We start from the raw sequence: 25,149 nt of genomic DNA on the forward strand, positions 1-25,149 counted from the left end.
TACCTCAGGGCAAGGGTTAAGCCTTCCTGTTCCTATTTCTCTTAGTATGTCTTAGCATCCTAGGAGTTTATCACAACTACAGCTCCCCCTCCATAGCCACACCAGTGTTATCTAACCCTCACTGAATAGTGGAATCGCTTCAGCAACTTGATAAAACTCTGTTGCCAAGGCCCCACCTTCAGAGACTAATTTAACTGGCCCAGTGGGTTAGGGACCAGGCTTCAGTATTTTTTTACAGTCCTCACAGGCAGCCCAGAAAGAACAACTGGATTCGATCACCCACTCCTTTAGTCGGCAGTTTCCTGTGGCTGCTTCTAGAAACCTCACATAATTTGTACACATCATTTCGACTATCATCTTATTTTGTAAGTTGAGTTCTCACACACGCTGGGAGGTAGGGTTAATTTATTTCCTCACCGAAGTGCAGAAATAAAACAGCTGTGTAAAGGTCATTTTATCTGCTTTTCCTTGGCCCCAGATATCAAAAGCAGATGACAGTGCTAATGACATCCCTGGTCAGGATAACGTGCGAGCCAGAAATCCATATGGGCCGAGCCTGGAAGAGACTGGCCCCTTTGATTTCCTCCAGATCTAGTCTAATTACCAGGTAGCTCTTTTCAGGCCAACCGACGACTTCCCAGCCGGGCCTTGAGAATGGAGAGCTCTGAGAACAGGGTAGCACAGAAAAGTTCTTGACTCTTCTACAGGTGAGGTTTGGGGGGAGTGGGTGCTGCTGATTCTCACAAGTGGAAAAAAAAAAAAAATTCAGTCTTTTTGGCACATATAACTGCCAGAGACCTGCACTGGAATCTTGTCCCCTCCTTAACTGGAGGTGCCAGACAGTGAAAAACAGATCAAATTCAGGAAAAAATGTAGCCATTTTAAATCTCAGCACCTTTCTCTGTTGTAATTTGAAACATCTATAAAGGAATGCCATCTTGGTATTTCTTAATTTCTCAAGGCTTCCATCATGTAGGGATTATAGGCTCCCACTGCAGAGAGGTGGAAACTGCCGCATACAGGGGAAGCTTGGGGTGGGATCGGAGCCCCTCCCACAGGACAAGGAAATGAAGTTTCTTACCTGCGTGAAGGGCCCTCTCGTTTCAAAGGAGATCCCAAAATGGAAAAACACCAGAGTCTGGAATGGGAAGGCTCCTGTCCTTGGGCCCTTGATTCCTGAATGAAGGAGAATTTATGTGGAAATGTGTCATTAACCTGAAAGACCCCACTTTGTTCCACTGTTCACAGATGCCGTCAGACCCAGAGCACCCAGAGCACGTGATCGCTGCCAAACTTAATTCCTCTCCTCTGCTTGCCCGTCCCCCATGTGCCCAGATCTCTCCCAGATCATACAGGCCTGCAGAATGGAGAAGCAGGGGCCTCCAGAGGTTAACAGGGCCTTGGTTTCTGTGTCGTCTTTGTGAGTAGCTCAAAACACCGCTCTCCTCGCTGTCCCGGAGCGTGCTTCTCGTCCCCAGGGGGCAGGTGTGCAGCTGCCGCTCCCGCTCGGGCACAGCGGTCTGACCCTACGCCGTGGGCACTGAAGGTGCTCGTCACCCGACATGTGCCCTCGCCACGGCCGCTCCTTCCCCCGCCTCCCGACCCCTATTTTAAGAGCTGAGAGAGGAAGTTGCTTTAAATGGTTTCTTAGTCCTTTTTTCTTAATTCTGCCACTGAAACGCCACAAGCACCTACGAGAACATAACTGTATGCATACATAACATGCTCTATCCCGCTACGTCCTACTAGACAGCAGGGTAAAACTAAAATCTACAGGGAAGAACTGGAAGTTAGAAGTTCTAGCATTTTCCTTGAACTTAAAATCAGCCCAGAAAACTAGAGGAGTTCGGTTTACATTCGAGGTGTACCATCCATTGATGAGCTGCCCAGAAGTAAAAGGATCTCAGACTTAACCAACAAAACCAGACAATACTTTATGAGACACATTCTCTACTATTTACAAAAAATTCAGTGACCTTAATATGTAGTTTCTTTGGGTGTTTCGGTGTCCAAGACTGAGCATATAGAGACCACACACTTTTCCCTCAGTCCTAGATTGGCCTCAAAATTATAAAGGGCCACCTGAGTAGGTTTCTGTCAAATACATGGGTGAGGGAGAGGGGGAAATGTCACATAACGTAGTAATTCCTTCTTAAACATTTGTGTCTTCAGGGGTGCGGGGGTGGCTCAGTCCCTTTAGCATCTGCCCTTGGCTCAGGTCATGACCTCAGGGTCCTGGGATCAAGCCCTGCGTCCAGCTCCCTGCTCAGCGAGGAGTCTGCTGCTCCCTCCGCCGCCGCCCCTGTTTGTGCTCTCTCAAATAAATAAAATTAAATCTTGAAAACAAAACCGGAAAACATTTGGGTCTTCATTACAAATAATCCAACCGCAGCCAGTGCCTATGAGCCACCTGACCTCAATAGCAGTTGGGGTCAGACGCGGACAAAGCCAAACCTCTGCTTTCACAGGATTCCCATTTTATTATAAATAAATAAATGTTTTAACTAGCTCTCAAACAGTACGGCTGGCTTGAGAATCCCCCCGGGGCCGTGGTTACAACTCAGTCGGACGGCTGGGCAGTGCCTTAGTGCCAAGGAGACCAGCGGAGCAAGTGAGGGAAGAACGAAGTCGACACCTGGAGAAGAGCCTTCCAGGGAGAGGGCTGTGGCCACAAAGGTCCTGAGACAGAAGCATGTCCGGCAGTTTGAGGAACACTGGTGGGGGCACAGCGAGCAGCAGATGAGGTCAGACAGCCGGGAAACAGGTCATGCAGGGCCTCCTCGGCCCTGGCAAGAACGGGGCATTTTATTCAGAATGAGACGGTGAGTCAATGGAAGCTGCTGAGCAGGGGAGCGACATGATGTTAATGAGGTTCTAAAAGGGTCACCTGGGGGCGTCTGGGGGGCTCAGTCGTTAAGCCTCTGCCTTCGGCTCAGGTCATGATCCCAGGGTCCTGGGATTGAGCCCCGAGTTGGGCTCCCAGCTCCGCTAGGAGCCTGCTTCTTCCTCTCCCCCTGCTTGTGTTCCCTCTCTCGCCGTCTCTCTGTCAAATAAATAAACTCTTAAAAAATAAGTAAATAAAAGGGTCACTTGCTCGATGGAGGGAAGAGACTGTAGGGGTCTGGGCAGAATGCTACCCCGGTGAGCCCAGGTGACTCAAGTGTTAGTGATGAGAGGTAAGAAGTAGCTGGGACTGAGGCTCTATTTTGAAAACAAGAGACAAGATTTGCTGATGGTTTGGACATGAAAGGTTGAGAGAAAGTAACCAGAATGGCTCTGATGTGGGAAACAAAGACCAAAAAATAAAAAATAATAAAAAAATAAACTTCCTTCCTACTTACAGCCCATTGACAAGTCCTTGAAACAGGCAGAGTGACCTTCCTTGGGAGCTCAGCTGCCTGGATGCTGACACTTTGCTGAGCGCAAAAGGCAACCTCAGCCCGACCCCTGGATCCTGTGAGTCTCCTTTAACATATAGAAATTCCAGCGCCCAGCTAGCTCAGTCGGTAGAACATGAAACTCTTAAAATACAAAAATTCCTTTGGAAACTTCCTTCATCTCTAACCCTCCCCCCAGATATGTGTTGGCAATCACCCCCAAGCATGGCCCACCGATACACATCTGAAGGGTCTCATGACTCAGGTGTTATTAGATGGTAATAAATGACCTTTCCCAACAATAGTTAACCCCCTCAAGGTCCTGGAAATTTTGCCTCCAAAATTCCTTAGAGACTTACGCTCTCTCTACCCCCTCCCAACTTGAGGGCCACTCCTTATGACCCCGTTGCAGCTCTATCTACCCATGGGTCCTGTCCCCGTGCTTTAATAAAATCACCTTTTTGCACCAAAGACGCCTCAAGAATTCTTCCTTGGCCGTCGGCCTCAAACCCTAACATCTTTCCTGCATCAGCTCTAAGGGCTCCGGCCTGAGTAACATCTGAAGAAAGCAGCTGCCGTGTCCCGGAGAAAAGATGACCAAAGGGAGCAGGTTCACAGAAGGGGTGAGGAATCTGACTTCAGTTTTAGAACTCATCAAACATGGGAAAACCCCCCAAAAACGTGTACAAGCAACACATCGGTACAATACCACTCAGGTCCAGAAAGAACATGACCAGCATCCCAGCAACCCCTCCTCTTCCCCCTTCCAATCACAACCTGTCTTCTCCCAAGGGAACCACCCCCCTGCGTTCTAATACCAGAGACTAGTTTCACCTGGTTTTGATCTTTGCTCATAGAATAGGCTTGGATGACCAGCTTTTTAGACTCAGACTGTGTCTGTGGGACTCGTCCATGTTGCCGCAAGGAGCTGTGAATGCCGCACTGTTTATCCATTCTACTACGGGTGGGTCATTTGGCTTGTTTCCACTTTGAGGCAGTTAGGAATAATGCCACTGGCACATTGTTGCACACCTCTTGTGCACAGGCGTGCCCATCGCCGTTCCGTGTACACCTAGGAGTGAAATCACTGTGGCAGGGTATACATGTGTTCAACTTCAGCAGACATTCCACACCATTTGCCAAAGAGTAACAATTTACACCACCGCCACCCGTCTGAGAGTTTTCATTGCTCTGGATCTTGGCCAACATTTTCAAGGCGTTTTTATTTTCGCTACCTGGGCCAAGTATTGTCTCAGATACTTTAGACGCCCAAGTCCAGGTATCAAGTCACGGGCCGGATGTGCAGGTCTGGAGTAGGAAGGAGAGGTCTGCTCTTGGGGGTCTACGGTGTGTATTTACAATCATGGAACTGGATGGTGTGGCTTTGGAGGAGACGACAGGTAAGGAGAGTTCCAAGGACTGAGCCCTTAGAAACTCCAGCTTTTAGAAATCAGAGGTGGGGATCCATGAAGAAGGTAGGCAGCCTGTGAGGCAGGAAGATAACTAAGGAGTGGAGTATACTGGAAGCCAAATGAAAAGTGTTTAAGAATGAGAAGATGATCGGCTCTGTCTCCTGAGAGGTCGCATATGATGAAGGCTGAGAACTGACCCTTAGATTCGGCAGGGAAGAGATTAACACTGACCGGAAAAGCAGCTCTGGTGGACTGCTGGAACCAAAACCGACTGGAGGGGGCGAGCATGAGAACAGGAAGGAAGCAACTGGAGAAAGCAAGTTTGGGCACTTGAGTTTTGCTAGAATGAGAAAAGAAAATCGGGGTAGTTGCTAGAAGAGGATATTGAGTTGATGACTTTGTTTAAGATTTTATTTTGTTGAGAGAGAGCGCACGAGTGGGGGTGGAAGGGCAGAGGAGAAGCAGACTCCCCACTGAGCAGGGAGCCCGACATGGGGCTCAATCTCAGGACTCCGAGATCATAACCTGAGCCAAAGGCAGATGCTTCACCCACTGAGCCCCCAGGCGCCCTGAGCTGATGACTTTTTAACAGGAGTTAGTACAGTGTGTTTGAATGCTACTGGGACTGATCCAGTGGAGAGAAAAACTGACCCACAGAGGAGTAAAGACAGACAAGTGAAGTCCTGAAGGGAGCAGGAAGCAGTGAGCTCAGTGCACAGTGGGGAAGGCTGACCTTAAAACAGGCGCATGACCAGGACGGCTATAAAAACAGGAGCGAGTGCAGAGTATTCGGCTGTGGTTGCGGGTAGGTTGGTGGAGGAAGGATGTGGAAGTTCTCCTTCCATTGCTTCTGTTTTCCACAGAATTAGGTCATGAGCGGAGATGGAGAAGTGGGTGAAGAACTGTCAGAGGCTTAATGAGAGGACACAAGGCGTGGAACGGGGACCTCTGACAGAGCGGGGGAGAGACCAACGGAGGAAACGCAGGGCTGGAGGGCAGCAGACAGGCCCTCCGAGGAACCTGGCCGAGAATTCCCAATGAGACCCATCACCGTCTTTGAGCTTCCTTTGCTGATGTTCCGGGATGTGGGGGCAGGCACGGGGTAAGCTGAAAACTGGGTCTAACCGGGGTTTTTCAAGGAGAGTGTGGCCCAAGGGAGGGTTAAGAGAGCAAGGCTGCTTGGGAGAGATGGATTAGAATAATGACCTGCGGCACTTACGCGGGGAATGGAGTGAGGGAAGCGAAGACAAATCCATAGGTCTCACTATTTTAGGTTTTGCTGAGATTGAAAACAAAGTATAGTAGTAGCGGGAGGACGCTGAGAAGGGAGGAAGCAGACGGCAGTCAGGAAGCAGGCTGCTTGCAATGGAGGTTGTGAGGAGTGTACTGACTGGTAAGGACACAAGGTCTAAGGTGTGACTACGGTGGAGATGTCTGAAGAGAAAGAAAAGCAGATGGCTGGAGGAGAGGAAGCGGAGAGCCGAGAGCGCAGGCTGTTAGGTGGACTGACTACATGAATATTAAAATCACCAAGAACACTGGTCTAAGTAGTCATGGGAAGAGAAAGGCAGGTGCTGCGACCTCCAGGGGATGAGGACTTGGGATCAGTAGATGACTTCAAGAAGGGGTGGTGGGTGGTCTAGTTTGATGGCGGATGTCCTGGCGGGGCTGGGGGTTATAGGGAGGAGGCGGAAACAATGGCCTGCAAGGACACCCACCTCACCTCCAGGCCCAGTCACGTCTGCCTAGTAAGAAAGATGCAAGGAAGAAGAGCGAGAAGGAAGGAAATATTCCAAAAGAAGTGCCCGAATTACCTGAAGAATTGTTTTCAGTCTGATGCACTTTCTTGTGCGTGCTCTCGCTGTGACAAACCCAAGTGACAACGGAGACTGATAATTTGGGAACATTCTGAACCAAGACTAAGGAGTGATCACAGAGCCTGCGCTCTGTTCACAGGAAGGAGGAAGCAGTGGGAGAGGGCACACCACCTCAGACGGTAGCCACTCAAGTCGCGGCTCTAAGCGGTAACTGGCTGAAAGTTAGGGAGGCAAACACATTACGAGGGAGGAGAGGGGTCAATATGATCCTATTCTTCACAATGATCCTATTCTTTTGGAGGGCAAGTACCCATGGCCCAAGTCCCTTGGTAAATTAGAGCCTCCAGGCTGGAGAGAATAGGAGGTGAAACCGGACGGGCCCTCGGGAGGGAAACAGACGGGCACCGGGCCCTGAAGGAAGGGCGCGTAGCTGAGTTGGGGGGACTTAAGACACAGGCCGATGGGACAGTGTGGGGCGATCGGCATCAGGTGACTTTAGCATGATCCCAAACCTTGTGACTCACACGACCGATTCCCCTTGCACAAATTTCACACTACTTGCACATCCTTATTTTCTGTAACAACCCGGTTTGCACTATAGACCCGCCCCCCAGGAGCGAGCGCGGGGTTTGTGCTCATTCCGCTCGGCCCTCCCGACAGCCGCGGTTCCTGTGGGTGATGAACGGAGCAGCGTCCTGTGTTCTACGGGAGTCTCAGGGGACAGACTGGATCTGCACTAGGCCGTGGGAAGAAACTCCTACATTCTGGCCACACCCGGCCTCGAACACTGGGGACCAGGCCCTGGCCAATGACAACGGCAATAGTAATTACTGTTTATTAAAAAGCAGCATTCCAGGCCGCTTACCCAGAACGCTGGGATCCTGACCTGAGCCGAAGGCAGACGCTTAACGACTGAGCGACCTAGACGCCCCGCGTTATCCCATTTTTAAAAATGACGACCCTGTGAGGTTTCTGTTGCTATACCTGCTTTTACAGGTGATAAAATTGAAATTTAAATGGTAACTAACTTTTCCGTCCATCATACAGTAAGGGTGGAATGGGCATTCAACTTCTGTTCCGGCCTGCTTCCGAGTCCCTATCTTCCCACCGCCTCACAACGCCTACCAGCGAGTCACCACCAGTAATGCCACCCTCTGGGCACTGAGCCCACCGGGTCTCTTCCAGTGGCAAGAATCCATAGCCAAGCACCTCGTTCAATCTCCACCATAGTTTTACATATTCAGTGTTCCATCTCTGTGACATTTTCCTTGCCGAAAACATTTCCCCAAACACAAGATGAGTGTTTAAAAAATAAATAAATAACAACCGGAGCACCTGGGTGACTTAGTTAAGCGCCTGCCTTCAGCTCAGGTCATGATCTCAGGGTCCTTGGATAGAGCCCTGCCTCACGCTTCTCTGATAGAGCTCGTCATCGATTTGCTGAGACACCATCTTGGGGGTGCTTCTCAGACTCGCTGGGGATCTTGTTCCTGCTACTTCAGAAGGCCGGCAACGAGCTGCTGACCCATGTGGGACACTCTAAACAGCCCCTACGGTGCCCTCTTCGATATGAAATAGCGAAGTTTCTGCTACGCATGGCTAGAAAAACGAGCTGAGAGCTACTGTGCCATCCACATTGACGGAATAATGGCAACATTTTCTAGAGACTGCAAAATGAAAACTAACATTCAAAAATGTAAAAGAACTCAAAAGCAGCCTCCCATCACACAGAGAATGTTACAATTTATAAATCTGGTTGCTAGAAATAAAAAATTTGAGGAATTAAGTGAATACTACAAGTGACTGAGGGAGAGTGGTCTTTGTGGCTTTTGCTTGGAAAGCTCTGTCAGATCTTTCCACGGCTGGAAACACTATTTTCCAAAAATGGCCGTAACAATATTTCCGGTCCTAAACATTCTTCCAGAAAGCCTATTCTCCCACTCAACCTCCCCCCCTAGGCGGGACTTTGTTACTGCCTCCCTGAGCAGTGCTCAGCAGAAGGGACCTGGCTTCCAGGTCTAGGTCATAAAAGGTGAGAAGACCCCTTTCCCTCCAGCTTCTCCCTCCACCCCAGAGACTGCCTCTCCATCCCCACCTCGTCCTTCGTAACATGCACTACAAGCACGGATGTCCCCTTCGCCTTCTGGGGAACAGATGTTTGGAGAGAGTTCCTTGAAAAATTGTACTTGGTCTTTACCACTGCTTCGCTCTACAATCCAAGCAGCTGGGAAAGAGGACTGTATGAACACCAGACAGCAAGTGGCACTCAGAATCGTCCCTTCGTCAGCTCCTGGTCCTCTGTCCTTAACATCTGATGCAGACACTCTCACTTCCCTGAGCGGGAGCTCCTTCCATAAGGTTCTCGACCCTTCGTGCAGAAACCATCTATAAAGAAGCGTCTATTTTTGACGGCTGACTTTGGACAGCTCTCAAGCTACCCCCTCCTCCCCTTCTGCCTGATACCTGGGCCAGTCGTGGAGCTTTGTCCTTGGGCAGCCTAGGCAGACGGTGTGCAACCCACACAATCCCTGGCCCACATGAGGGAACTCTCATCCCAGTGGCCCCTGTCCACATAAAACCCCCAGCTAGCAACCCCTCCATACTAGTTTCTGACCAAGTGCGGGGCTTGCTGTGCTCTCCCCAGAAAGTCTCACTTGCACACTATCTTGGTGCCTGTGTGGAGACATCAGTCTTGACGTCTGACCCACCGTACCGGCGTGGGGTGACCAGGCCACCACCTCCAAGGCCTCGCACGGAGTCCTTGCACGAGCACTGCTCGGTTCCAGCCAGCAATCTCCGTGCACAGTGTTAGGAATCAAACTGCCTGCCTGCAAAACTTCTGGCTCTTCTACAAAACACCCCGTGAAACTAAGATCGCGCCTGTCTGCTGGGCTGGAGCAAGACATACTGTTAAACCACGACACGTAATTACTTCGCTCCCTGTGCTTTCATTTTGTAGTCTATCAGTGCTCGGAGTGTTTTGGCAGTTGCTAAAGGTTTCAGAAATATGGCAGAACAAATTAGTGCTGAGGGAAAAACAACAACAACAATCCATTAACTTTTTCCTCTGTGAAGAGCAATTATTCAATTTCAGTGGTGTTCTTTCCAGCTACTGGTAGAGAGGGGTTCCCAGGAAAAATAGTTTGATCCAACAAGGGACAGGTCCAAGAAGTTTCTCTCTCTGGATTTGTCCCTATAAGGAGGCGTGGAGAGGGGAGGGAAAGAATGACCTCACAATGGGATGGGACCCGTGTTCTAGACACTGTCTTGGTCACGCCCTGTACCTCAGATGGGCTGCCAGGTGCTTGAGCCGTGGATGAACCCACCCCTGCCTGACTCACCTCGATCCTGGACGAGCAAGAAAGGAATCAGGCCCAAGACCCAGCAACTAGAGAATGTATCGTTACCGAGACCTCCGAGAAAGGCAGTTCTGAGCAGAATACTTGGGGGCCAGGGAAATCTGGACTCACGGTTCTGAGGGCTGATGGCCCTGTCACCGCCCAGGAAGATTCAGAAACAAACGTGGGACTACTGGTAAAGGAAGAGATTTTCAGGGGCCTCTTGTCTGCTCCCTTGTTTTCTTTGCCGCACCTCCAGGTAGAGTCCCAGAGAGAAACTGATGGCCCCCTCAAGCAGTTTAATGGAAGAAAATGTCCCCAAGACGGGGAACCAAGCAAGGCCAGTGGAGCAGCTGCATCGAGCCATCACAGAGACACAGTGTCACCCCCAGCCGGAAAGGGCTAGGGCAGAAGAGTATGTGCGTTTCCCAAAGCTGCTGGGACAAATTACCACACGCTTGCTGGCTTAAAACAACACATTTCTTTTCACATTGCTGGAGTCGGGAAGTCTGAGATCAGGGTCACTGGGCCAAAATCAAGGTATTGGCAGGGCCACACTCCTTCTGGAAGCTCCACGGGAGAAATCACTCCTTGTCTCTAACAGATGATGACATCACCCCAGTCTCGGTCCCAACTGCCGCCCCCTCTCCTCTGCCTCCGTCTCACGAGGACACACGTAATGGATTTAGGGTCCACCCTCACACTTGGGACCATCTCCTCATCTCAAGATCCTTACTTCTTTTTTAAACTTTATTTTAGAGAGAGTATGAGTGGGGGGAAGGGGCAGAGGGAGAAGCAGGCTCCCCGGTGAGCAGGGAGCCCGACGTGGGGCTCCATCCCAGGACCTGGGATCATGACCTGAGCCCAAGGCAGACGCTTAGCCATCTGAGCCCCCCAGGCGCCCCAGGCTGGTGATTTTTTTGCATGGGAATCCTAGGAGCTCCTGAGTAGGACCAGTTATTCCTTAGGCCTGTGTCCTTCCCCAGAGGGGAGCACAAGGAGGTGGAAAGGGATGTTTTGCCCCACACAGGTTAGGAGTGGAGAGAAAGCTAGCAAAGCGGGCTTTCAGTCTCAGCTGTATGGCTTACTGAAGAACACCACGATCAGATATGTCCTGGGGGAAGAGAACGGACGGCAAACGTAAAGAGCAGGACATGGAAGATCAGAGGCAGAGGCCAGGTCAGGAAGCCTTCGCAAAGCTGGAGCTGAGAGCTCGTCCGTGAACTAAGCCAGTGACAGCAGCAGAAGCGGGATCCACGGGGCTGGGTGATGGGCTCAGTACAGGAGTAAGGAAAAGAGAACAGCTTAGATGACACCATATTTTGAGCCAAGACGATGGGGTGGAAGGTGAGGTTGTCACCCTACTGGCATTTGGGTGGGACAGTTCCCGCTGTGCCAGGATGCCACACGCATTTTACGATGTTTATCGTCACTGACTCCTGCCCACTAAATTCAAGGAACACTCCCCTGTCACTGTGACCACCAAAGTGCCCTCTAAAGGGCTGGGGATACCACTTGACATGGTAGCCAGCATAACAAGGGAGGCTGAAGATGACGAGTCCCTTTCCAGACACATTACTTCGTGGCGGCAACAGTATAGTGTCTGGGGACACCTAGGAAACAGGTGGAAACATAGGTCTTAAGCTCATGAGGAAGCTGTGTGTGGAGAGGCGACTGGGACCTCAGAGTTAATGGTTTAAGCTGCACAGGAGGAGAGAGAGCCAGAGGAAAGAGGCTAAAGACAGAACTTTGGAGAATGTCCAAAGTCAAGAAACAGACGAGTCAGAGAAAGAGATAAAGCAAGTCAGAGTACTGGGAGGGTCAGAGCTCTGAGAAGGGAAAAGTGGAAATTCCAAAGCAAGACTGTGTGTGGCAATTAGGAGCTTGTGAAATCCACAGAAAATGAAAGTTTTTGAATAGGTAAAAACAGTCACATGGCGCAAAAATCACAAAAGTATAAAAAAAGTCACTCCCACCTCTGTCCTGCACCTACCTGCCCAGAAGTCCCTTTAAGTAACCACTTAATTTGTGTACCGTTACAGAATTCTGGTGCAGATAAAAGCAAATATAAATCCATATTCTTGTTTTAATTCTTTTTTAACACTGGTATGGCACACAGAATGTTATTCACCTGGCCTTTTTTTTTTTTTTAATCAAAAATATATTCTGGAGATTCTTCCACATAGACAGTATTTTCATTTTTTTTTTTATAGTGGTGTGTCATTCTCTCCAGGGAAACAGAACCCATAGACATAGATGATATATAGATTTAGATACAGAAAGACAGAGATTTATTTTAAAAAACTGGCTCATGCAAACGTGGGGGCCGACAAGTCCAAAATCCCTAGGGCAGGCCAGCAGGCTGGAAACTCGGGCAAGACTTCTGTGTTACAGTCTTGGAGGCAGAATTCCTTCTGCTCTCGGAAACCTCAGTTTTTGTCTTAAGGCCTACAACTGACTGCATGAGGCCCATCCACATTACAGAAGACTATCAACTTTACTCAGTAATCACATCTACAAAATACGTTCACAGAAACATCTAGGGTTTGACCGAACAACTCAGCACACAGCCTACCCAAGTTGACATACAAAATTAACCATCATAAGACACACAGTATTTCATTTATGGATAGAATTTGTAAGACCAATTTTATGATGGAGGGCATTTAGGTTATTATCAATTTTTTGCTATTACAAATTGTTCAGTGAATTACCTCATATCTACGTCATTTTAAATATGTGCAGATCAATGCAATTGTCAGGTATTGCCAAACTCCCCTTCATGGGGTTGCTTCTCCTACCAGCGACGCAGGAGACGGACTCCTCACAGCTTTGACAACAACTATGCTGTCAAATCTGGGAATTTTTGCCAGTCTGACTGACGAAAACAATAGCTCCACGTAGTTTTCATTCTCCCTTCTCTGTGAACAGATGTAGTTGAGCTTCAAAGGGACAGGTCAAATTTCAGGGCCTAGGGAAACGTGGATGACGGTACAGTGTAGAACTGAAGAAACAGGTAGTCTAAAGGGACAGAAATCTGGCAATATTAGGAGAGGATTTGCTTGGTGGCTAGAGGAGCGTGTGGGTTTAATGAAGATGTTTTTAAATAGAAGAGATCTATTAGACTTGTTTAAAGTGATAATGAAATGAGTCACCAGAAAAAGAGAGATTGAAAATTGAAGAGTGTGAGAGCAAAGTCATAAAGGAGACATAAAGGACTGGATCTCCAACAAAGTTGGGATGGATAGGAGCTAAGTGGTGGGTGTGGAAAGTGTGGAGGACAGAAGCTGGTGGGTGGGGAGCAGATGGCAGGCACCTTTTAAAGGCGGAGGAGGAGGAGAACTTTTGGAACAAGAATTAAAAAGGGAAAGTTTATATTCACCAGTGGGAGAGGAAAAGCACAAGCCGCAGATGCTACACTGGCCACAGGCATGGGGATTCCTGCCTGCCAAGACCCCAGGGTTCCAGAGAAAAGGCAGAATGTTTGCTGGATGATTCATCCATGTGGACACCGAGATTCAACAAATATTTACTAAGCATTTACCCTGTAAGCCACACTGATGTCATTCAGAATGAAATGAGACCAGGAAATAGAGCAGAAGGCTAAAAGCTGGATGCCAGGGTCACGTATGTCTGAGACCATTAAGATAAAAGGCACACTCTGGGAAAAGCGGAGATTTACTTTAGCCTCAGAGGTACTGTGGAAAATCTAGTCACGAGATGGGTCCCCAGAAAAGGAATCACTAGCATCACAGAGATGACTGGAGGTGACAATTCTTAATTTGGGCAGTGGTGAAAGGATGACTTGAACATGAGGCAGGAAGGAATCAGAGGACCTCACTGTTCCATGAGGAATGCTGGTACACACAAAAATTACCCAAAATTTCAAACAGACAAGGGTAGTACTCCAGTGCGTCCCTCACTCAGCTTCAGTAATGCTCAGTACTTTGCCAATCCTGTTTAGTGATCGCCCCTTCACTCCCCACTTTTACTTATCTCCGGAGTATTTTTCAGTAAGACCCAGATATCATAGGAATTGTATCTCTTAACCCATAAAAGACTTTTTCTTTCTTTTAAAACATAACCATAATGCCATTATCACAACTAGTACAATAATTTTATAAAGTTGTTTTGATAATAAGTGACTGAAGCATTTGCAAAGGGTGCAAAATAAAAACACTGGTGTTTAGAAAGCCTGAAAAGACAAGCTGCTGCAGGGACGGATTAGTTAGGTCTTTGATAGTACTATTAAAAGTTACAATGTAAAATATTAACATGGGGATGTTCAAGATGAATATACAAACAATGTCACATATATACTATAATCTTTGTTATGTGTAAACATATATACACCTCTCTCTCCATACCTAGCATATGCAGATATAAACAAACAGGTATTGGTGGGGGGAGAGGTTGAAAGGACATTTACTAGTATCTCCCTGACGGGATAAGCACTTTTTGCTTTTCAGCGAGTGTGGTGGGGTTGGGGGAGGGTGGCGGGGAGGTGCTGGGGAAGGATCGTGGCCTCTTCGATCAGGCTGAATTAATATTCAGGGAAGGGAGTCCTCTTCAATCTCCCAGTCCACAAATCAGAAATGGAGATGAACAGATCGCAGGCAGGGCAACTACACGCTAAACGAGAAAAATATAACGAAAAACGGCGATGGCTTCACTCTGATTTATCGCCTTGATAGAAAAGGCAGCAACAGATTCAGGGTCGGCCACACGCCCAGAACGAGAGCCACCGCGCCTCCACAGCACCTGGCGAGCTGCCGCCCACCCCACACCCGCAGAATCCTCAGTGGGCGCCCGTGACGTCACACAGGGTTTCTGGTGTGGGCGGGACTTGTCCCTAAGACTTCTGGGAAATGGAGTCTGGGAGCTGGGACAACACGGGGCTTTCTGGGAATTGTAGTTCTCAGCTGTGGGCTGCGACCAAGCCAGGAGGGTGCGGGGTCTCTTGGAGCACGCTGTGCATTGTCCAGAGGCCACCTCCACTTGGGAGGAGGCACCCGAGGCTCTGTGTGTTCTTGCCAGCCATTAAAGGAGGTGAAGGCTATGTACAGCCGGGTGCTGCACAGGAAAGAAAGTCCCAGTACACAAAGTTCCTGTGAGACTGTCTGAAATCAGGCTTGGAGCGGCTGCCAGCCCAGTGTCTGGGCAGCACTGCAGGGATGGGGTAGGACCAAGGTGCTGGGACCGCCGCGTGCCTGCTACTCTGGGAAACAGGAATCTTTACCAGGAAAAACCAACCGACCTACAACTTTTCAGCCTGAGATTTTAGGAAGAAGAGTCACATGAAGGAATAATATCCTAAAGCCGTGGAGGTTGAAGCCATTCCTGATTGCTCTACCAGGAAAATTCAGGATTAAGGTGAAACCACAAAATCCTCTGTACCAAGAGATGGTGAGTGGTGGGTTTTTTGTTTCAAAGCCTCAAAGGAGGATATGAATAACAGAAAGATGAGATCCAAGAGAAGATGAAATCAATCTCTAACGGGTGGAAAGGCGAGAAACAGACATCTAGGAAGAGAACTCTTGAAACGAAGGCTGGGGGAAAAGAACGTGTCTTGCTTCAGTGTGACATGCCAGCGGAATCCCTGAGACCCATTAACGTCGCCCTCACATCAGGTCATGCAGACCACTTCTCTACCCCAGGCACTGCTGTGGTTCCATTACGGTCATGAAATTTGTAAATAATAATAATAATCATCATCATCATCATCATCCTGAGTTGACTCCCATGGTTCAGGGGGAAGGAACAATACAATTATCAAATGCCCTCAGCCCACTTTCCTTCTAGGGAGGCATGGTAGCGCAGAAGTATGGGCTCCCCAGCCCCAGACTCCCTCGGTTCAAGCCCTGCCTCTGTAGCTGTGATGAAATTACTATTCCTAACTCAGCTTCCTCATGTTTAATATATGGATAATATCATGGACGTCTTTGTTAGGGTTCAATAGATTCAATAAATTCCTGTAAAGCTTGACGACAATGGCTCACAGATAAGCACTCGACATTAGGTATCAATTTGTTGTTACGAGTTATTAAATAAGATCTGAGCATTTTGCTCTTTGCACTTCTACGTGTTTTAAATATCTTAGTAGTGTTGTGGGATAAGTGGAAATGATGAGGAAACAGACTCACGCTAAATGACTGCCCTGTTCAGGGAGTAAGTAGCACTGTTGGGGCTAGAAGCTTCATCCACTGGATCATTCTTCTGACCACCACACCATGATGTCCCTGCTCTTATTCTTCTAGCTTGTCTCTATGAAGCTACAAAGCTAGATTGTGTACACACCTTAGAGTCAAGTAATGGGCTGGGCATTCAGGCAATCCTCAATTTATAAACAGCAACCGACCTTTGCATGGGCTGGAGAGAAATTTCTGAGTCCTAAGATGATTTCTGCATGTTTCAAAACATCTTAGGAGAAAGTCCATTATGATTTATTCTCATGTATACAGTATGGGATTATAGACATCTCTATGGAAAAGTAAACTGTTAGCAAATCGAATTGCTTGGCATCCTCTCCCTCCACGCCAGAGGGAGCCTCATTCCAGATCTTTGCTGATTTTAGAATGGCAGCCCCCCCCACCCCAGCTGACGACACTGATAGGAAAGTGTTGGCTTCTCACGTCCAGAATTCAGAATCTATTTTCCCACACTGGCACGATGGTTTGTGAGTCAAACACATCAGGGATATTACTCATTGCATAAGCTTTTAAGTTTGACCTAGCACCCTGAATGCCAAGCATTAATTCCTTGAAAAATAGTTTCTAAGCTGCTGGCCTCAGGGATTTAACATGTAGATAAAAGGGAAATTCCTGTAGTTTTTCATTTTGGTGTGGCAGTCACTAAGGCTCAGAGACATTCAATCATTCATTCCATAGGTATTTCTTGGACATCCACTGTGTGCCAAGCACTGTTTTGTAACTGTGGATACAAAGGTGGACAAAAAAGAAATTACCCGCCCTCATGTTGGATTTGGTTAAGAAGTTTGGTCAGGAAGAGAGACTTTAACCAAATAATCATATAAGCCAGAAATTGTGAAGGAGCTGTGAGAGTAAAATGACCTAGTCTGGGACTCTGGGAAGTCCCAGAAAGCTGCCCTGAAGAAGTGACACATGAGCTGAGAGCTACTGGATAAGGAAGACTAAACAGGTTGTACTAATCATATTTTCTTATTTTCTGTATTTTTTGTTCTTGATGCTCCGGTATCTGGAACCTCACAGACTGGAGAGGGACTGTCCCTTCCCAGGATCAGCCAAATCCTGAGATATCAAACAATTTGCCCTGCCCCCAGCATATCTTTCTTATGTAAAACCAATCCAGGGCCCACAAACCCCTCACACCTCCCCTTTGGCGCCTACTCTCTGCTATTCCCCTGTTCTAATCACCCCAGGGCCCTACACTCCCCCACTGAAATAATTCCAATTAGCCAATTCTAAACCTGCCTACCCTCCTTCGTCTGTTCTTTTCCATACAGAAATCACAATAAAGGCTTTTGCCCACATTCTCCTCCCACCTCTTCGGCCTCCTGACCAACCTTTGTGCTTCCTCCTATGTGGCCCTGCCTGGCACAGCATGCGTGCTCCTCAGGAACAGCAAGTAACAAACTCTTCTGTCAATGGCAACTCTCTTGATGTCACCACACCTGAATAATAAATAAAACCTACACTTTAAAACAGAGGCAAAGAAAACAAGGTAGGGTTTTCAGGCAGAAGGCCTAAGACAAGTGAGGGCCTGGCATCTCTGAAAACCCACAAGAAGGCCAGAGTATCAGGAGCATGGAGGTCTGAGAGGTTGGGAAGAGGCTGAAGGGCCTCCACACACTTTGTAGGCCATGTTTAGAATGCCGATCTTCACTCAGATCGAAAACCATGATTTTAGTCACAGTGCTATGGAAAGCAGACAGAGATAGAGGAGTATATGACTCATCTCTGATATTAATGAGAAAAAAAAATCAACTGGAGGGTGGGCATTTGCACTGAATGGTGAATCTCCAACTATTTTCCCTAGTTTTCCTCTCCTCTTCAGCAAGCAGGGCATAGAGCAGGGGGCGGCTACCATTCTCTCGCTGGCTAAGACCCGAGTGAGGTTGAGTTTCTGCTCTTTCCAAAACGCCATCTGGATTTCTGGAGTGGGAACAAATTTCTTTCCCTTGTCCTAGATCATCTTTCCTTCATATCATCCCAGGTAAGGACAGAATTTGCCAAGGCAGAGTGGGAGTGTCAAAAAGACAGAAGTCAAGGGCGATGGCTGTATTTCAAGCCTGAGAGAATGGCTGTACCACTGACAGACAAGGGAAATCAGATTTGGTTTTTTGATGGGAACAATCTAGATATATCAACCAGGAGAGAAAATGGTTTTAAGAACCTTTAGCAAACCCTTAAGCAGATACTTGAGAAATCATATCAGATGACTCTAATCTTACTGAAATAAAGAGAGGGGATGGAAAACTAGTTTTAATTAAAGTTTAGCTGTTTGGGTGTAGTAAGGATAATTTCTAAAGAGAAGGAAGAAGGGACTTCACTTGTACTGTTAATGCTGATTTCCTCAGCTAGAATTGTGGATACATGTGTGTTCATTATGTTAACTTTTGTAATATTTTGAATGTCTTGAATATTTCCTGATTTAAAAAAGTATACTGGGAGATTGTTGGGCAAGGAGGTAGTGAGAAACCAGGAGGTGTTGTGAATAATTATGTAGGCAATTAATAATAATAAATCTCTCCATAATTGTCCATGTAACATTTACAAAAATACTTTAGTGTTTTTTTTTTTTTTTTTAAGGTTTTATTTATTTATTTGACAGAGAGACAGCCAGGGAGAGACGGAACACAAGCAGGGGGAGTGGGAGAGGAAAAAGCAGGCTCATAGCAGAGCAGGGAGCCCGATGCGGGGCTCGATCCCAGGACCCTGGGATCACACCCTGGGCTGAAGGCAAAGGCTTAACAACTGAGCCACCCAGGCGTCCCACTGTGAATGTTTCTAAGAAGAATATTTCTACAGTGCTGTTTATTCTTGATTTTTCATTTTTAGGTAATCATATATTGGCTTTTGCTATGGAGGATAAACATTTTTACCTCTCAACCTTCCCACACCTACCTTCTCCCCAACCTTTCCAATAAACTGACATCACAGGTTTGGGTGAAATACGTTTTGGTAACTAGGACCACGTAAATATTGTTCACAGCTGAGCCACACAGTATACTATGATTAATTTTCCTTTTTTTGTACAGATTTTTGTTTTTCCTAAAGGTAGTTATTGTCCTTTTTTGCTTAGTTTTCTATCTACCAATTCACTAACTTACAGGCAGATCCATGAAAACCTTCTCAGTAGCGTCAAACACATCAGATCATCTATCAGTTCAACTGTTTTGCCTTGCTGACAACCCTTTTGGGAGCCTCCTCCTGTTCGCATCTTGACTCTTTAGGCTTACTACACAGTTAGCATTCCGGGGTGGTCTTTTATTTGGCCTCACAGCTCGGAACACTCTCAGTGTTATTTTAAGTTTGGTCCTCTCTCACTTCTGGCTCCATTCTTCATCCTAGAGGCGCCACAGATCTTGATGTTTCAGGAACTGACAATACTCCAGATGATTACAGACTACACCCAGAAGAAGGGGCAACAACCGAACCTTGCTCGGACCTATATACAGAGATGTGATGCCTGAAAACTACAAAACCTGATAGCACAAGGTAATAACAGCTTCTCCCATGTCTCAAATTTCCTCACCTAAGCTTTCTGCTTTCAATCTAAAATAATAGTACCTTATATTTGTTTGGTGTTTCATGGTACTTACATTGCTTCTATATATATTCTCTCATTGGATCCAGATAATATCCCTGTTCACATTTTCTTGTTAACATAATTTTTAAATTTCACAATTATTTGTTTTGTTGCTGGGTGAACTGGGGAGACCCCAGGCCCTGAGGCCTTGATCCAGACCACCCCAAAGATGTCATCACTACATCTCACAAGAAAGAATTCAGGGACAGACAGAACGGCAGAGAAGCAAGAAAGTTTTCTTAAGTGAAAATACACTCTCCGTATCTGAGAGCTTTCTCCTTTGGTCAGGGGTTTCCGGCCTGCTTTGTCAGTCATCTCGGGCCTGTCTGGTTGGACCCGGCTTCTCATGGCTTTGTCTTGGGAGTGCTGCCTGCACTGGATTCCGACTTTCCCAGCATGGCCGTGACTTCCTCTGGGCTGACCTCTGGGTATCTTGTTACAACCGAACTAACTTGCTCTGACAAGTGGCACTGGCATCCCAATAAGAGCCATACGTTGATTGGTTGATCTGTCTCTTGAGACTTTTTAATCCATAGTGTCATCTTCTGTGTATTTTTTCCCCCAACTTTTTAGTGAACTAACGAGGCTGTTTGTCATAGGGCTTCCCATCACTGTACTGGATTTTGCTGGTTGTATTCCCAGTGTCATTTAACAGATTTCTTTTGTCCCTTGTGTTTCCTACAAATCAATAGATCCAAAAGCCTTAACCAGATATATCTCTATCTATATGTTTACATTTATATATAATTTACAGACATATTTAATTCTAGCTATTCATATCTCTGTATTTATTACAGCGGAAGGGTACTCCACAGGCGGGGTACACATCTACTAGAGGTACATATGGCAACGTCAGCCACTGAGGAGTGTTGCCTCATTAATTCATTATCTCCTGATTTACATCTGATTTTAATATTTGTCTATCTTATTTCTCTTGATATATTATTTGTCTTTACTTGCTCCTCTGTTCCTTGTAGTTTAGTCTTCATTTCTGAAATTATTTTCTTTTTTTCAATTCTTTCTTGAGTTCTTAGTTCTTTTCCAAACCTCTATATTTCTGGTTGTGATATTAAAATATAATAAGAAATATGTATCTGTATCATGTTTCAGAGACTATGGACTATGAGAAACAAACTGAGGGCTACAGAGGGGAGGGGGGTGGGGGAATGGGAAAGGCCAGTGATGGGTAGTAAGGAGGGCACATATTGCATGGTGCACTGGGTGTTATACACAACTAATGAATCATCGAGCCTTACATCGAAAACCGGGGATGTACTGTATGGTGACTAACATAATATAATAAAAAATCATAAAAAAAAAAAAAAAGTTAGAAAGAAAAAAAAAAAAAAAGAAATATGTATCTGGCCTTGTCCCAGTTCCTGAGCTCCCAAAACCCTTGTAACTTCCTACTTAAGTAACAAAAGCAATAGAAGCATCCTGCTGTATTTGGTTTCTGTCCCCAGCTCTGGAAACAACTCCAGGATGATGATGATGAAAGAGCATCCTTTGTTATTCATAAAAGCCCCTAACCACCACCCTGAGTTTATGTTAATGAGGTGACTTTCGGAAAGGCCCTAAGGATGGGGGTGCTGGTTACCAGGGGAACCAGTCATGTGATCAGAAAGTTGGAACTCTCAGCCCCACTCCTGACTTCCATGTAGGGCAGAGGGGCTGGAGCCTGAGTTAATCACTAATGGCCAGTGATTAACCCATCGTGCCAATGTCATGCAGCCTCCACTAGAAACCCTCACCTAAGGGGTTCTGAGAGCTTCCAGGCTGGTGAGTACATCGAGGCACCAGAGGGCAGGAAAGCTCTGCGCCCTGTCCCCTATACCTTGCCCTACACGTCTCTTCCACGTGGCCGTTCCTGACTTGCATCCTTTTATCTAGGAAGTATACAGCAGGATGGTGTTATTTGTTTCTAAGGCCTCCAAACCTCCTTCCTAGCAACAGCTTTGCTAAATCAGTACTCCTGGAATTAAGAATATATCCAATATTATCTGTTCAAAAATTGCCCTCAGCTCTTCCCAAAGAGCTCACTAAAAGGAATAAGTGTGTGAGGTGGTGATTATAATACTCAAGCGGTCTTGCTGCATACGACTGGCCTAGGAAAGTTAAATGCACATAAACTGGTCTTTGAGTAGCTAATACTTTTATCTGAACAATGGAGAAGTCTCAGATACATTTTAATTGTTTCACAAAATGATAAATATGACATTGCTTTGTTCTCACATCAGTTTGTCCCCACAGTTACATACTATCTGTCATTTACTTTGAAAAATTCTCAGCCATTATTACTCCAAATATTTCTTCTGGTCCTTTTGATGTGGAAAACAAAGGCAGAAGGAAAATATTAAATTTCCTTACTACCTACAGCCCACTGACAAGTCCCTGAAACACGCACAGTGACATTCCTCTAGGAACTCAGCTGCCTCGATGTTAGTACTTTGCTAAGGGCAAAAGTGAATCCTAGCAAGCTGAGGACAAAGCGGAAGCTGACAGCCTGCAACCGCCCCCCCATGCATGCAACATTCCTCAGGCACTCCTGGCTGCCCTAAAGGACAAAGAAACAGTTAACCTATAGATACCACAATCTTGCAAGACTTGAGTCTCCCTCAGTTTACCAATGTCTTAGCAGTTTATAAGAACAAAGCTATCAGTAACCTAGCTTCCAGAGGGGAACGTATGTAGACACAGTTAAATTTCCTTACTACCTGCAGCCCATTGACAAGTCCTTGAAACTGGCTCAGTGACATTCCTCTAGGAACTCAGCTGCCTTGATGTTAATACTTGTTAAGGGCCAAAGGCAGTCCTAGCCTGACCCCCTCCCCTCCACCAAGATCCTGTAAGTCTACTTTAACGTATAAAAATTCCTTTGGGAACTTCCTTTATCTCTAACCGCCCCCCCACAATACGTGTTGGCAATCACCCCCAAGCATATGGCCCACCGATATACATCTGAAGGGTCTCATGACTCAGGTTTTATTAGACCTAATAAATGACCTTTTCCCAACAATAGCTAACTCCCTCAAGGTCCTGGAAACCTTGCTTCCAAAATTCCTTAGAGACTTACCCTATCCCTAACCCCTCCCAACTTGAGGGTATATAATGGGCCATTCCTCATGACTCCAGGGCAGCTCTGCCCACCACTTTGCACCAAAGATGCCTCAAGAATTCTTTCTTGGTTGTTGGCTCCGGATTCCACCCTACTGAACCTCACCGATATCCTACAACCTCATCAGCACGATGGGAAACCTATGGCATAGATTTTGGAATTATCAGACCAGGAATTTCAAATATGATGAGTATGTTAAGGGCTTTAAAAAGTGGATATCATACAAGAACAGATAATGTAGGCAAAAATTCTAAGTATGAATCAAAAGGAAATGCTAGAATTCAAAAGCAGCGTGAAGAAATGAAGAATAGTTTAGACAGATCTGTGAGTAGACTGGACACAGCCAAACGAAGAACTGCTGAGGGAGCAGAAGGCTAGCTAAAGTCCTGGTCTGATAATTCCAAAATCTATGCCATATCTGAATCTGCTTCTCATTGATGTTTGCCTTCTCTTTAGCCTGTGTTTTGTGCTTTGTGGTATGCCCTGTAATTATTTATTGAAATCCAGACATGATGTATTGGAAAAGGAACTGAAGTAAATAGTAAACAGGTCTGTAATGTGGGGCTGTATGTTTGTGTGGCTAGGAGTTAGACTGTGTTCACTATTTTCTGCAGCCACAGGCCTCAGAGGCTAATTTCGTGTGTCCTTGTTTTTGTCTCCTCTGTAGTCTTTGGGTTTCCCCAGAGATTCTTTCTCAAATACAGCCTGAATTTTACTGGGAAAGTAGACAGGCTCTAACGGGATGCCCTGAGGCCAGGGGAAGGTCAGTGGCCTGTCCTGGCCACATCCGCGAGCAGCCGGATCCCACCAGACAGGCCCAAGATGGCGGCGCCACGACAGGAAACCCCTGAGCAAGTGAGGAGGAAAAAGCGGGAAACCCTGCTTCCAGCACCAAGTAATAAATATTCTGCCCCCTAGTTCACAGCTGTCAATAAAAGATAGAAACTCAATCCCCAGGACGCACAGCTCTCTCTCTTGAGCTCACATCTTGAGAGAGTACTTTTGCTTGAATCAACTTTCCTGCTTGTACCCCTCATACACTCTGTTGTGTCTGCCCTTGAATCCTTTCTCCTGACATGACCACGAACCTTCAGCAACATCTTTGGGACAGGCTGGGTCAAGGCCCCAAGGCCTGGGGTCTCCCCAGTTCACCTGGTAACATTACAACTTTCTTTCTTTCTTTTCTTTCTTTCTTTCTTCCTTCCTTTTTTTTTTCAAAGATTTATTTATTCGACAGAGATAGAGACAGCCAGAGAGAGAGGGAACACGAGCAGGGGGAGTGGGAGAGGAAGAAGCAGGCTCATAGCAGAAGAGCCTGATGTGGGGCTCGATCCCATAACGCCGGGATCACGCCCTGAGCCGAAGGCAGATGCTTAACCGCTGTGCCACCCAGGCGCCCCAACATTACAACTCTTTCATGTGTAAACCTCCATTTGTATGCAGGAACTATAGTGATGTGGTCAGGCGTCAGGGTGGGGGAGGGGTTCTATAACCTGTGGTTAGGCAACAGTTGTTGTGTGTCTATGACCCTAGGCTGGAACCTTCAGACAAACTTCTCAGTACTCCCCCTCCCTTTTAGGTTAGACAGGAAGGCAAGAGGGAGCTAGGGTTGGGAATCTCCCGTCCCCTACGTAGTCAGACTCTGGTAAAATAGTTTTCTTTGAGGGCAGACATTTGTTAAGGAGAATGGAATAGCTCTGGACATATTTCAAGATTATTATTTCCAGCAGGGAGAGGATTTTTCTCAGATCTTCACAGGGAAAACCTGACAGGATTCCTGGAGGTAAACCTTATAAAAATATGGGGTTCCACAAAGGTTGGACCTCCCAGGTTTTTAAACTCTCAAGTTAGACCATACTCAGTCTCCAAAAACTAGTCAATTAGCCTTCAGTTATTCCTATTAGTAGCTGACTCCAACCTCGGTTTCTGCTCTTGGTAAGCTGTGATTCTCTGTATCCACGTGTTTGTCCCTCCAGTTTTCAGGGTGGTGTTTGCCCTGTGACCTCAATTCTCTGATGGATCTAAGAAGAGTTTTTAATTTTCAGTTTGTTTAGCTTTTTTCTTGTTGTGAGGATGGGAGTGGTAACTTCCAAGCTCCTTACGTGCTGGCCTGGAAACCAGAAGTCTATATTGATGTTACGGAGTTTTGATGCTGTGTAAGAACAGCACTTGCTCTGAGATTTTTCTCCCAGAATTCTCTGGTGCTGTGAAATACATGAGCTGAGTGAAGATCCTTCCACATTTGGCATATGGATAGGGCTTCTCACTAATATTTATTCTTTGAATGTGAAGAGATGAAAC

At 46.7% G+C, this 25,149-nt stretch overlaps 1 protein-coding gene across 5 annotated transcripts in view; it reads right to left on the reverse strand.

Annotated features, from left to right (window-relative positions):
* ZNF391 (zinc finger protein 391) overlaps positions 1-25,149 on the reverse strand; it is a 46,620-nt gene that overhangs the window by 4,473 nt on the left and 16,998 nt on the right. For 4 of the 5 annotated variants that reach the window (XR_005838839.1, XR_005838838.1, XR_005838837.1 and 1 more), the window contains exon 4: positions 1,082-1,176. The exons of the other annotated variant lie outside the window; for it this stretch is intronic. The gene's annotated coding sequence lies outside the window, so the exon portion shown is untranslated. The remainder of the gene's footprint in view (positions 1-1,081; positions 1,177-25,149) is intronic. 5 annotated transcript variants of the gene reach the window in all.

This window comes from Ursus maritimus, unplaced genomic scaffold (genome assembly GCF_017311325.1).
Source record: "Ursus maritimus isolate PB19 unplaced genomic scaffold, ASM1731132v1 scaffold_30, whole genome shotgun sequence".
Taxonomy (NCBI): Eukaryota; Metazoa; Chordata; class Mammalia; order Carnivora; family Ursidae; genus Ursus; species Ursus maritimus.